We start from the raw sequence: 9,684 nt of genomic DNA on the forward strand, positions 1-9,684 counted from the left end.
TGTATGTATGTATATGTGTATATGTATGTATGTATGTAAAACATCTTATGAAAAAATCAAGAAGACAAACCGAAAAACCAATAAAGAAAACCCCAGAAGAAAAAACAATGCATGAACATTCTAAAATTTACCAAAACTGGCATAAACGAGATTCGAACTTTTTGGATCATTCCCAAGCCGAAACGAGAAAACAGCACTCCAAGCGCTAAATGGGCAAGCCAACATACTCGCTGGTGCGTTGCTCCTGTGCGAACCAGCGACAGTTCAACGCACCGGGCCGGGAGGTCCTAGTCGGGAGAGCAACTAATTAACGAGCGCTCTTTCGGAAGCCTCGCAACGATCAGCGCCACTTGGTGCGCTCTTAGCGATTCACCACGTGTCGCGCTCTGGGCGCTCCCTTCGGATTTTTTTTTTATTTTTCTGCAGGCTTTTTTGGCTTTTTAAAGTTTTTTTCGGGTTTTTTTGATGTTTTGGTTTTTCACTGGTCTTCCCTAGCTTTTCGACCAAAAAAAATTTCCAAAAAAAAAATTTTTGAACAAAAAAACATGTTTTCTTTTTTTTCCTTTCACGAGAGTCACGGTTTTGTTTCGCGAGAAGCACAGTTGTGCTTTCACGAGAGGCACGGTCGTGCCTCTTGGAAACGAAAACAAAACGCGTTTTCTGGTTTTTTTTTCCTTTCACGAGAGGCACGGTTTTGCTTCCGCGAGAGGCACGGTTGTGCTTTCGCGAGAGTCACGGCCGTGCCTCTTGAAAACGGAAAAAAACGCGTTTTTAGTTTTTTTTTTCTTTCGGGAGAGTCACGACCGTACCTCCTCAGAAGCGGAAAACAACGGGTTTTTTATTTTTTTTTCTTTCACGAGAGTCACAGTTTTGCTTCCACGAGAGGCACGGTTGTGATTTCGTCAGAGGTACGGGCGTGCCTCTTTCGAAAAGGGAAAAACCCGTGCTCCCGGTTCGGTTTTTTCGTCCGGTTTTTTGCATGAAAAAAAGTTCGTCAAAACCTATAAACATGGGATCTAATTTTGAAGATCTCGACGCGAGGAATCCGGTGGCAAAAGCGGTTCGAGATTTGAACGCACGGCTTAAGAGATAAAACATTTTGAATAAACAGATCTACGAAAAAAGAGAAAACTCCCATGTTGCGACAAGTGGCGAACATGCAGTACGCCACTTGTCACAACCTGGAGAATTGGAATGATCTTCGCAGCGAGTACTCCTTAATTAGTGATTTCGCCTAATCGGCGCCTTAAGCACCCCAAAGCAAAACTGGCGCTCACAGGAAAACCTATTGGGCCGGAGAACCTATTGGGCCGGCCCATGAACACGTAACCGTTGACAGTGCTGCAAGAGACTATTGGGCCGGCCCATGAACACGTAACCCATGAACACGTACCCACAGGAAAACATACAGAAAAAGCGGGCGACGCCAGGGATCGAACTCACCCCTCGACAGTGCTGCAAGAGACTAGCTACCTCTTTACCAGTGGGGTGCTAGTGATCAAAGCAGCGCGCATTTCTAAAAAACTATTACGCACAAGTTCACTAATTTGGAAACAATATTCATCAATTGAACGGTGTGACTAGTTGACCGTTGACTGTTCAAAAAATATGTGTACACTTTTTTGAAAAATCAGGAATTAAAAAAATCATTCACAACAAAAAGTTCAGGCTTAAAAAAAGGTTGACGAATTTAAATGAAAAAAAATACAAAAATGAAAATAGTTTAATGAATTTGAAAAAAGTTCGTCGATTTTGAAACGATTTCAACAAATTTAAAAAAAAGTTCGTTGTTTTGGAAAAACAAGTCATAGATTTTGAGAAAAAGTTCATCGAGTCTGAAAAATGTTCATCATTTTGGAAAAAAGTTCATCAAATTTGAAAAAATTCCATCAGATTTGGAAAAAGGTTCATTGATTTCGAAAATAGTTCATCGATTTTGAAAATAGTTCAACGAATCTGAAAATAGTTCACTCGGTTTGAAAAAAAGTTCATCGGATATAAAAAAAGTTCATCGGATTAAAAAAAAGTTCATCGGATCTAAAAAAAAGTTCATCGAAATTGAAAAGGAATTCATTGATTTCGAAAAAAATCCACAGAATTTTAAAAAGGATGAGGAAAAAAGAAAAGAAAAAACTGAACTGACGTGGATAATAAATAAGTGGACTGAAATATCTATTAACAGAAGCGGTCGTGCCGGGTGGCTAGAGTGTTGCGCTCGCAGCGACGAGGTTCTGCGTCCAACAAAAGAAGAAGAAAAAAGCAAAACGGGCCGAGCCCAGCTAACTCGGCTGCACGCGCCCGTTCGCAAATTGCACTGTAACAGGCGCCTGCAGCGCCAAATAGGACATGCCCACCGGGCCTCCTATACGAAGCATTCTGCGTCCAACAGAATCTCGACGCACACGGGCGACGCATGACTGGGCTGGCCCATCACCGCGAATGCAACTTATGTTTCCTGTATCGCGCAAGACCTAAAAAAACCCCAAAAAGAGGTAGGCTACGCCAAAATTCGATCAATCTCGCTCACACGATAAAGCAGACCTTGACCAGCTAGCAACTACCCCACAAAGGTGCTATTAAAAATTTAAACACGAAAAAGTATAACAACACATAACAGGGTTGAGATTTTAGAAAAAACATTTTGGAAACATTTCTTGAAAATTTCGAAGAATTCGAAATGCCAAATTTAAAAGAACACGGACATTTTTTGAAAGCTTTTTTCTCTAAAGTATTGTGAACAATTTTTGTAATCCGAATTTAGAAAGAACACTGACATTTTTTGCAAAACGTAAAATTTTCCTAAAATGTGAACAAATTTGGAAAAATTGAAAATCTTGTGATATTGTCATTTTTTCTGAAAACGAGAGACATTTTCTGAAATTCTTGAACATTTTTGAAGCACGAACATTTTTGCTGAAATTGTGAGCAAATTTCCAAAATGAGAACATTTTTTGAAATCCCTGTACATTTTATGAATGGCATTCTGAACAGATTTTGATCAAGAGAACATTTTTTCAAAACATGGAAAAAACAAAGATTTGAAAATGAGATATTTTTTTAAAGTAATGAGCATTTTGCAAAACACGAACATTTTTTGAAATTGTGAACAAAATATAAACAAGAACATTTTTTCGAAATTCCTGAAAGACTTTTTGAAACACAATTTTTTTTTGAAATTGTTATTTTTTTTAAATGGGGACATTTTGTGAAATTCCTGAGCATTTTTTCAATACATGAATGTAACAAATATTGGAAAACGAGAACATTCTATTGAATTTACTGGACATTTGTTAAAACACGAACAATTTTTTAAATTATGAACAAAATTTAAAACAAGAAATTTTGTGGAACAAAAATTGGAAAAAGGAACATTTTGTGAATTTCCTGAACATTTAAATTAATTCAGAGCAAATTTTGAAAATAATAACATGTTATAAAATTCTGAATAAAAATTTCAAATATTCAAACAAAAGAAACATGAAAATAGAAGAAATGAAAGAGCAAAAAAAATAAAAAAAATAAAAATTTAAACCGAAAAGAAAAGAAAAAAGGACAAGGGAAAATAGAAAAACCGGTTCAGGAACCTCCTAGAAGGTTCTGAAAACCAAAAAAAACCGGCTGGAAACGACCTAGAAGATTTCCAAAACCTGATTCGCACAAACGTTTGAACGGGCCGGCGCATCCGAACGCTCGTTGATCTGCCCCTGTGCGTCATGTCGAGCACTTGTCGTAACGAGCAGCAAATAGGAATTTCCGAGACATATCCCTGGCCAGTGGTCACTCGCATTTAGCACGTAGGTGGCCAAACAGGCAGCTCGCGCGCGCGTCCGTTCGTTTTTGGGCCAGCCAGTCTGGGAATCCTTTTCCACCGGTTTTGGGAAGCTTCTACGACGTATCGAAACCCGTTTTCTTGGGTTTTCACTTGTTTTTAATTTATTATATTTCTTTTTTCGTTTATATATTTTTTATTTTTTTATTTTTCTTTTTCGTTTTTCTTGACTGTTATAATTTACAGTTTTTTCCTTTTTTTGCGGCCATCTTTGAAGTGGTTGACAATTTTCTCAAATGGTTGACCTTTTTTAAAAATCATGAATATTAGTGAACTCGTGAACCTTTTTGGAAATCTTGAATTTTTTTTAATTTTACGAATAGTTTTTTAATTGATAAACTTTTTTACAAATTGGAACTTTATTTTTGGAAAACGTGAAAATATTTTTTTAAACTCTTGGACATTTGTTTTGGATCACGGAGATTTTTCAGATATTGGTGGAACGCCTCTTCTAAATGAGAATATATTTTTGTGGAATTATGAACATTTTTAGAATTCACAAACATAGATGTTGGAATTAAGAACATTTTTCAAATGCATGAATAATATTAGCATTTTGTGAATATTTTTCAAATCTTCAACATTTTTTGAATCCATGTTACAAATTCGCGAACATTTTTAAAATTATGAACATCTTTTCAGCTCACCAACATATTTCCGAAATTGGGAAGATTTTAGAATTCATAAACATTTTTTAAAATATTTGTGTCAGATGTGGGGTTCCGGCAAAACCCTCAAGGTTCGAACTCTGGGGTGCGCGTGAAGATCTTTCCTCTACCAACCTATGTCCCGACGCCTCGCTGAGAATCTAGACTACACGATGAACAACACAAGGGACACGAGGTTTATACTGGTTCAGGCCACCATTGTGGTGTAATACCCTACTCCAGTGTGTGGTGTGTAGATTGCCTCAGGGGCTGATGATGAGCAGTACAAAGAAAGAACAGCCTCGCGAGGGGTGTTCTTGTGGTGGTGTGGTGTTCTGCTTGGGAAGGATTCGATCCAAGATGCCTGCTCTAGGTGAGCCATTTTTCCTACTATGGTGGCTAGCCCTATATATAGAGGCCCTGATTCTCTTCCCAAATATTGAGCGGGAAGGGCGCCAACAACGGCCATTTTAAAGGGGAACATCTAGTACAACTTATCCTGACTAAAGTTGGTCTTCGACTGTCAAAGGTTCTGCTGATGACGCCGTCTTGGGCTTCACGGTGACCTCCATCCTGCCGCTCTGCTGGTCTTGGTCTCGTTGCACTGAAATGGCAACCTTTACTCGACGCCTCGGTCCTCCGCGCCTGCGCTTGCCCCCTTTGCACCAAAGAGGAAACAAGCAGACACTGCACAGGTCGGCGCCCTCCTGATCTCAATCGTCATGGCTTGCATCATGAGCACCTCGCGAGGTACCCTTGCCTTGCTCCACCTCCTCGCGAGCTTGCCTGGTGAGGCCGCTCCTGGGGAAGCCTCCTGTCGTCCGCCCCGCGAGGCTTGACCCCTCGTGAGGGTCTTGAGCTTGAGTCGATGAAGATGGGCCACACTGGGCCTCCACTTGAGCCACGCCATACGCCGCAGGCAGGCAAGTCTGGGGACCCCCGTTTCCAGAACGCCGACAGTAGCCTCCGGGCCCAAGGCGCGCTCGAACTTGGCTTAGCAGGGAAGCAAAAGGGCAAGTGCGGAGCGCCGCGGGCCCCAACAGCTTGCGACCTTGGGCGCCGCGTGGCGGCTGATTGGACGTGGGCGTCTCCGCTTCCCCATGCTCCTCATTACGCGCCTGGCTAGGCGGACTCGTGGTTGTGCACAACTATTCCCCCCTTGCTGTTCGCGCGCTCCCTGTTCTTCCTTCTTCCTTGAGCTCCAGCCTTCGCCTCCAATCCAGTCTCGGGCTCCCCCCCCCCTTTCCATCGCCATAGCGCCGATGAAAAAGGAAAAGGGGAAGAAGCCCGCGCCTTTGCCCCGCTCGCCTCGGGCAGCTGCTCCCGCCATCGACTAGTCGCTCATACTCAATCTCGAAGCCTTGGAAAAGGTCCGCTCCGCCCTCGCTTCCATCTTCAACGAGTGCGGAAGGACGACGGCCTGGCCCACGTCCCACGCCTCCTTTGATAGGGTCGTCACGGAGGTCCGATTCTTCACCGACGCCCTGTGGGCGGGCCTGGTTCCCCCTTCTCCACTTTCTTCAATGCGGTGCTTTCCCATTATCAGATCCATATGATGCACCTCGGTCCACAGTCCATTACTCTTCTTACTGTCTTTGCCTTTGTCTGCGAGGCCATGGTGGGCATTCCTCCCTCCGTTGCCCTCCTGCGCCACTTCTTCTCCTTGCGCCTGAGTGACCCAACTCAATGCTCAGGATGCGTGAGCTTCCATGCCGTGCTGGAGACGGCCGCCTCGGGGATCGATTTTGGCATTCTTCCTTCTGCGAGCGGGTTCCGAGAGCGATGGCTGTATGTGGATGTCGGGGTGCCCAGCCCCCTTCTCGCACACCCGACATTGCCTGCTGTCCCCAACTCAGGTTGGGGTCATGAGATGCTCATGAGCCCCCGGCTCGCTTTCGTCTAGCGCCGCTTCGAAAGTTTGAGGACGCTTGGTGCGACAACGCCCCAGGTGGTGAAGGAGTTCCTCCAGTGCTGCATTGCTCCTCTCCAGCGCCACTCCCATCCGATGTGGACCTTCACGGGGCGTCCAGACCGCATGAGGCTCCAGTAGGAGGATCTGGCGCCCGAAGCACTGAGGACGGTGCTGAGGGTCTTGACTAGGGGCTGCCCTCTCCAGGCAGTATCCGGCGTGGGGGCGCCCTCTTGTACCTTTGCTCGGGCAGGGCCGATTTTTTGAGGCAAATGCCCTGCTTCGACGAATGGGGGCTACGCTCGGCCGGCCTCGTGGGGCCCCGCAGGAATCCAGTTGCCGTGGTCGCTCTTCCGGTTGCCCACATCGGTCCTGCCTCAGGTGGTGGCGCAGGGAGGCGAGAACCGCCGGGAGCTGAGGGGTCTGACATCGAGACAATGATACCGCGTGGGGCTCCCGAGGCGTCATCCTCTGAAGCTCATCCTGGAATGGTGGCTGATGAGGAGTCGTGACCCGCGGCTCCCGATGCCGGGACTCCTGAGGCCCCGGCTGGCCTTCAAGAGGCGGTACCTGGTCGCCTCTCTCAGGCTGGCGCCCTTGGCGCAAGTCACCTTGATGTCTCTCCCACGCCACGCACTCGCCCTTGCGTCGGGAGCTTAGGCCGGTTCCGCGTAGACTTCGAGGCCCTCCACAAGAGGAAGGAAGCTTCGGATGGCAATGACCGTCCTTGCCGCCCGCTGAAGTGCAGGAAGTACTTCGCCATTGATGAGTAAGTCTCTCTCTCTCATAATTCATTGTTTCGCTGTTCCTTTCGCTGATTGTGGCTTTCCAGGTCCCTTCCTACCGAGCTCGCGGAGCCGGCCAAGGAGCCACCTCCTCAGACTTCATCTTCATTGCTGACCTTGAGTGCCCCAAGCTTGAGCGCCACCCCTGACGCGAGTCCGGGTGGTGAGGCGGGCCGTCCCGCGGGTACCTTGAGCCTGCGTGTTTGATGCCCTTCCTTCATGAGACCAGCTTGCCCCGCGCTTCTCCCTTGATCATGGATGGCGAATGGCTGAGGTCGATCTTGGGCTCCACTTCAGGGGATGGACCGACACCGGGCTGGGTCCCTGGCGGGGCCCGTTTGGCAATCGTTGGGGCGCCAGCCCCCAGCCCCTTGCCGAGAGGGGGCGAGCCGCCTCGGAGCCCTCCGCCTGCGCCAATGGCGGAGGATGATGTGGACAACGTGCTCAGGCGCGCTCGGGAGCGCAGCGCCCTCCGCCGAGAGTTTCTTCAGAAGGCGGCCGATGCGGTGAGCCAGCTCGGCGTAGAGCTTGCGGGCGAGGATGCGCGCCTTGAAGCCGAAGGCCTGCTCCTTGCTGAGGAGAGGCGCAGGCTGAAGGTGGCCGTCAACCTTGCGCATCACCAGTGTGATCTTGACAATGCAAAGGCTGAAGCGTCGCTGGCGGCCTCGTGGAAGGCCTGCTCCCAAGCCGTCGAGGAGGCCCAGGAGGCAGACCGACGACGCGTGTGGGAGCTCCAAGCCTGGAGCAGCAAGTGGAGCTGCGCCAGGCTGCCCTTGCGTCGCTGAAGGGGGCACCCGCCGAAGAGGAGGAGCTCCTGAGGTGCGAGGAGGCGTTGACACTGGAGGCCGCCGAGCGCAACCTTGATCTTGAACGGTTGGATACGAGGGAACGCCAGGTGACCCGGGTGGAGGACGATGTCGGCGCGCGGGAGGCCCGGGTCCAAGAAGAGATCGACCGCCGTGCGGCGGAAGCCCGCTTGGGTCTTGAACCCGAGTATGAAGAGAGGTTGGAGTTGGTCAAGGCCGAGGCTGCGGGCAGGACTGCTGCTCTCAGAGCCAGGCTGACTGAAGCGGCGCAGCGTGCTCAGGCCAACGCAACTGCTTTAGGCACGGCGCAGGCTGAACTAGCCTCCTCCCGCGCCGAGCTGCTTCTTCTCCAACGGAGAGTCTATGATGCCGAGGCCATTGCGCGGCGAAACGAGGATGAGATCCGCCAGCGGTAGACTCTGGAGCATGAGCATGGCCCCATGCTCCGAACGCTCAGGGAAAGGGCCAATGCAGCCCTGGGCCACATCTACGAGGCGGCTGTTGAGGAGCCCCGCATGACCAACTACGCCGGCAATCTCCGGTTCTTCACGGATGTGGTGACGCATCTGGAGAATCGCTCCGACAGGGCCCGTCGGCTTGTTGAGGAGAGGAGCCGAGTCCTGCTTGGGCGTGCATTCTCCCGTGTCTTCAACCATCTTCAGGATAAAGATCCTCACTTTGATTTTGGCGCCGCCATCGCACCGATGCCCATAGCCATCCGGGGCAATCTGGCGCAATGGGTAGAGGACAACGTGGATGCCCTCGTCAGGGCCTTTGCTTCTGACGATGATGGCATGGTCGTGGCTGCAGATGAGGGCGACGTGGTGAATGGCGGCGAGCATGGCGCTGATGATGGTGATGGCGACGGTAGTGACGGCGACGGTGAAGCCAGCGACGCCTCCGGAGGTGTCCTAGAGGACGCGGTGAGCGACATGTCCGATTAATCTTACACCCCCTCTGCTATTTACCCTGCACAGAAGAAGCTTGGGCGCGGCCCTGGAAGTTGTAAGAGCATTTTGGGAGGGGAGGCCCCTCGTGTAAAAGGATTGTCTCTAGCATGCTTGCGGTTGTAATACCATGCGTGTGCTCATGCTGGACCATTAACCCCATGTCGAGTTAGTTGACCTGGTTTACCTTTGGCTCGGACTGGTCTCGGGCAAGCTTGTGGTGCCCCACGCGCGATCTGGGGGAACCCGTTGGCCCCGCGTTGAGGGCCTCCTAAGAGTGAGTGGCGGCCACGGTCCGGAGTGCTCGCGTGCTTAGCCCGGCCCGGCTCGTGAGGGGCTCGTGAGGGGAAGGCAGCTGACGCTAACTTGGGATGTAGGGTCAAAACCAGAACACAAGAAACTGCTTGAACGAGACAAAACTCCCCTCCCTGAACACACGCAAATCTCAAGCTCAATTTCAACTTAAATTTGAAGCAGAGAAAGTCGACAACAGAGGAAAAGGCAAAAGGCAAAGGCCGCGTCCGACACCTAGTCTAGTCTTCAACGTCTTCTCACCAGCGCGGAGCTAAGTGCTGCCACTGGGCATGGCGGGAGCCCCCGAGGCCCGAGGGCGGCTCTCCGGAGACTCCGAGGTGTGTATAGCCCCAACTCATTATTGCATGAGAGTGTCATGGGCGGCGAGCTTCACAGGCACTGGGCCTTCTTAACAGGTGCCTTGCTTCATATTGCCAGACGAGGGCCCCGCCTTGCGCCACACTCTG

This window comes from Triticum dicoccoides, chromosome 4B, assembly GCF_002162155.2.
Source record: "Triticum dicoccoides isolate Atlit2015 ecotype Zavitan chromosome 4B, WEW_v2.0, whole genome shotgun sequence".
Classification (NCBI taxonomy): domain Eukaryota; kingdom Viridiplantae; phylum Streptophyta; class Magnoliopsida; order Poales; family Poaceae; genus Triticum; species Triticum dicoccoides.